This window comes from Glandiceps talaboti, chromosome 16 (genome assembly GCF_964340395.1).
Source record: "Glandiceps talaboti chromosome 16, keGlaTala1.1, whole genome shotgun sequence".
Lineage (NCBI taxonomy): Eukaryota > Metazoa > Hemichordata > Enteropneusta > Spengelidae > Glandiceps > Glandiceps talaboti.
In genome coordinates, this window is record NC_135564.1 from 23,502,558 (window position 1) to 23,508,318 (window position 5,761).

Genomic DNA, 5,761 nt, shown 5'->3' on the forward strand with positions numbered 1-5,761 from the left:
ACCATGGAGTCAAGTAAAGGCCATGGATCCCTGTCATTCCTTGAATGTTGTAACCATGCAGTCAACTATAGGCCATCGATCCCTGTCATTCCTTGAATGTTGTAACCATGCAGTCAACTATAGGCCATGGATCCCTGTCATTCCTTGAAAGTTGTAACCATGCAGTCAACTATAGGCCATGGATCCCTGTCATTCCTTGAATGTTGTAACCATGCAGTCAACTATAGGCCATCGATCCCTGTCATTCCTTGAATGTTGTAACCATGCAGTCAACTATAGGCCATCGATCCCTGTCATTCCTTGAATGTTGTAACCATGCAGTCAACTATAGGCCATGGATCCCTGTCACTCCTTGAATGTTCTAACCATGGAGTCAAGTAAAGGCCATGGATCCCTGTCATTCCTTGAATGTTGTAACCATGCAGTCAACTATAGGCCATCGATCCCTGTCATTCCTTGAATGTTGTAACCATGCAGTCAACTATAGGCCATCGATCCCTGTCATTCCTTGAATGTTGTAACCATGCAGTCAACTATAGGCCATGGATCCCTGTCACTCCTTGAATGTTCTAACCATGGAGTCAAGTAAAGGCCATGGATCCCTGTCATTCCTTGAATGTTGTAACCATGCAGTCAACTATAGGCCATCGATCCCTGTCATTCCTTGAATGTTGTAACCATGCAGTCAACTATAGGCCATATCCCTCCCATCATTTCTTTGTTCTCTCTTGACATGTATATTAATAGTTACAATGCAAACCACTCATTGATGCTAACATGGTCTCCAGACTCTATAGAAATAATATATTTAAATGAGTTAGTTTGTAATCATCAGAAGCTCTAATGGTAGAGGGACTTAACTGTGTGTTCCTTAGACTATAAACTTTAGTTGATGATCAAAAGAAATATCCCGAGGAGAAAGTTGTATTTTTAGAAAATCCACTGATAGTTTGCAGATAACCCAAGATAACATAACTACTATATGGACAATGTTGTTTGAAGACCCAAAATTGAATGTGCCAATAAAAATTCCACAAAAGTTAATTTTACGTTAATTTTTTCTTAACATTAAGAACCCTTAGTTCAATGCAAGTTAATTGTAACCCTAAGTATGCCTAATATGCATGTTTTGTCAGCTGTAAAATTCCTAAAGTAGTTGTAAACCATCACTAATACTTTTACATGCTGTCAATTTACTCATAGAGTCAATTAGTGACATTTGCGTCAATTATGTTGTATTATATGTTTCTACACAGAGTATAGAATGTAAACACATCTTCTGTTACTATATTATACTCACAAATAATAGATTATCTTTTTTTCCTGCATTTAAAACAAGAATTGTATAATGTTTAACAAGCATTTATTGTTGCATACAAACCTAACAGAGTGGTGGGAGCTGTCAGCTGTGCTCTAGACATTGTGGGTCCACAGGATATAAGACAGCACACAAATTGTCGTCTCATTGACTTTATCCGGCATTTGGATTTGAACACACTTAAAGCTTTAGTTTACTTAGTTTCATTGATTAGCTATATATGACTTTACCATAGAGACAGAGATATTTTCAGACACTGTGGAACCAGGCCAGGCAATCTCTTCATTTTATATCGTTCCATAAGTTGCATTTGACTGATTTGATGCTTTTATCCAGTACTTATTGGAAAACACGTTAAAATGAGTCAAAAACACTATAATTGTTACATTTTAATATGCTTATTCCCCCTCCATCTTTGCCTCATTGGTTCCTCATTATTGTTGTTGTTTTAAGATGGATGTTGGAGATGTGTTGTCACACCATTAGATGATGCCACCTGTATTTACTATGTACATGTATGGTTTTCATTCACACAGTGCGACTGTGTATTTATTATGTACATGTATGGTTTTCATTCACACAGACTGCGACTGTGAGCAGCTATTCACCCAAGTATGTTGCATAAATGTTGCTTTTGTCACAAGAAAAAAAATACAGACGTGAACAACATGTTGTAAGTTTCAACATTATCAAGACATCTTTATGTGGGTAATTGTCAGTCAGTTACTAGTCATTAAAAATGTATGCAAGACAAATGTAATTGCTTTGTGGGGGGGGGTGTAATTTAAGGGTTTACACACTTGTCAAAATCAGCGTGCACATATAGCCTTAAATTCTGAAACATGCAAACAGAAACTTACAGAAACGACATGAGGACTATAAAAGTATGAGGACTTGTAAATATAATTTGTATATCTATTAGTTACTACATCAAAAGAACGCAGGTTTGGAACTCTGGCCAACACATTGTACATGTCTGCTTCTACACAAGTTGAGTTTGGGGTATATTCAACTCACGTAACTTTCACTAAAGTCCACCAATTTTAGATACTGCAAAATCATAAACCTCAACTGACATCTTTTCTTTCGTGCTAGTAAATCAATTAATGAATTATTTGTAGGAATACTCACTTAACAACGATTTAATGAAGCATAATTGATCCCAATAAATTTTGGTCTGGGTTTTCACTCATAGTTTCCTTAATATGGACCAGAAAGATGACAAATTTCACAAAAAGATAAAATTCTTATGCGCTTTAAATGACCATAGAAGAAAAAATGGCAAAGTCTTTGTGTAACGGTCCAGTCCATTCAAGAATTTTCCGTAGAACATTGGTTTGACCGATGACCTTTTCATCTATCTGTAAATCCCCAAAAAGGCTGACCCCCCCCCCCCCCATCACTTAATTCTAAAATATGATGACCCCCCCCCCCCCCCCCTTCACCCCCATATATGATATTCACATGACAGGTATTTTTTGATCATGGCTCAGTGTGGACTGCTTGACTGTCTTGAATCTACTTTATAAGATCCCAGGTTAGCACTATCATAATTATAATTAATTAAATATATTCCAAAAGGAGTATAATTGCATCTTGACAGTGAAAGGTAGGGGGAAATCAACAACTTTTATAGGAGATATGCACTCTGTTATGTTTAACATATGTACTGAATTGCATTGAAATTGAAGTATGCAATCATAAGATATAGCCTAATTACCGAAAAATCTTTAATTATGCAAATTATTCATTAACACTGAAAGGTACACCAACAAGCTTTACAGGACACATGTGATTGTTATGGTTAACATGTGTACTGAATTATATTGAAATTGAAGTATGTATTCTTAAGATATAGCCTAATTACCGAAAATCATTAATTATGCAAATTATTCATTAACAGTTGTAATGTACATCAACAAACTTGATAGGAGGAAGTCCGGACGTTTGCAAATTTTCCCTGTCCAAAGCCATAACTCAGACATGCTTGAACAGATCTCATTCAAAGTTGGTATTAGGACAGTGTTCTATGACATACATGTGCATATTCATTGTTGTTGTGATACGATCCAATATGGCTGCCTGGCAGCCATTTTGTTTGCGAATTTTCCATGTCAAAAGCCATAACTCAGACATGCTTGAACAGATCTCATTCAAAGTTGGTATTAGCACAGTTTTCTATGACATACATGTGCATATCCATTTTCGTCGTGATACAATCCAATATGGCTGCCTGGCAGCCATTTTGTTGGCGCAGTTTTCATGTCCAAAGCCATAACTCAGACATGCTTGAACAGAGTAGTGATATCAAAAACAACCATATGAGACCAAACAACATAAACCAGGTTTGAAAATGACAACATAAACTGCCAGTTCCTTAAAACCCAATCATAGCGGGGACTATGTCATTTTCAATGACTTGTCTTATGGTTAACGTATGTACTAAATTATATTGAAATTGAAGTATGCAGTCTTAAGATATTGCTCAACTAGTTGATTTCATTGATATGCAAATTTCCCTAATTAAACATTAACAGATCTGGCTCAAAACCTAATCAGATCTAGCCATTACCCTAAAGATTATACATTCCAAATTTCATGACAATTGAGCCAGCCGATTTTTAGAAAATTATCACACACACACACGTCACATATTTATGCCCTAAAGTATATCATTCCTTACGGAAGGAAAAAATGTATGCAAATATGCCTAGCCACAAGTGCATGCCCGTAGCATTGCAGCCAAATGATGGTTTATATTGCAAAGATAACAATAGGGATTAATATGCAAGCGAATAAACATTCAAAAAATGTATGCAAATATTCCTAGAAACAAGACCATGCCCATACCAACAGTAGAATGGTGATGTACATTGGAAAAATAACATGGATGATTAGGCTAGTAAAATAAACTTTCAAAAACTTGATCAAGCAATATTACTCATACCAAAATTTGGGGGTATGTAACATTTAAAAAAAATAATATAAACTATTATTCAGTTGTGCTACAATGCCATTGCCACTATTGTGTTAATGATTCATTTGCATAATCAATGATATTCAGTAATTAGGCTATATCTTCTAAATGCATTCTTCAAATTCAATGTACTTTGGTACATACTTCACACATAACTAATCACACATGTTCTGAAAAGCTTTGTGTAGCTTTTATTGACTTACTTGCATAATTATTGATTTTCAGTAATCAGACTATATGTTACAAATGCAATCTTCAAACTCTATAAAGTTTGGTATATACTTCAAACTTAACTAACCACATGTGTTATATTGCATTCCAACAATTGTGTGTTGATATGAAAATCTAAAGACTTTGCCCTTATGGAAGGCCCCATTTTGCATTAAGAAATTTCATTTTGAGAGGGGGGGGGGGGGGGGGGGGGCTCAACTCAAATGATGGAATTCTGTTTCTTGAAATGGCATGGCCCCTAAGTACTCATTGTCAATATACTCACCAAGGATTTATGTTATCCTGGTAATAATGATATACATAATAAGTTTGAAGTTACTATTATAATAACTATAGTCATGATGTTATTATAATAGTAACTTCAAACTTATTATAAATATGTACGTGGTTAACCACTCATCCACCAGTTGAGGGTGTAGGCAGGTTAAATCTGCCCAGGGTGCTAACCCGCGTCAGTACGGTATGTATATTTATTCATGTATGTATGTATGTATGTATGTATGTATGTATGTATGTATGTACGCTTAAAATACTTTAAGTCAAAAACCATCAGACCAATTGCCATGGTATTTGCTGAAGCCATTACAAATGTATTGATGAAGAATGATTGAACCACAGGTGTGTGATTTGGGTTAAAATATGTAAAATCTATATTAGAATGAACAGTAATCTGCAATGAGGTGTAAATATTCATAAATTATTGTAATTTTGTGTAATTTTCATGAGTCAATGTTGTAAAGTTGTGTCAATTAAAAAAATCAGTTTAATTTTATGTATACAATTGAGTACATACAATACATAATAGAGCAGTGTCATATTCAAGTAGTGACGTCATCAGTTTTATATGATAAAGTTTTTGTAGCATATTTAGCATATTTGTACTGTTGTAATTTAAAATGGCTGTGCAAAGTCGAAGTAATAGGATTAAAATAAACTGACAACTATTCTGGAAGTTTTGGTAGATTACTCATGATTAGAAAATGTAATATAAAATTGCAACAAAAACTTATAACTTGAATTTTATGACAATTTCTCTCTTTTTTATTATTGTCTGATAGTGCCAGATTACAGACACAGTTGTGTGACATAAATCCTTCATATTAGTAAGACATTACCCATATCCGATTAGTGACTGTATACATCAATCACCTTCTGTCATAATGCATAATGTAATATAATTAGAACACACAGTCGTAAACTAGCTTTTCATTATTTTGCAAAATTTATGATTTTGT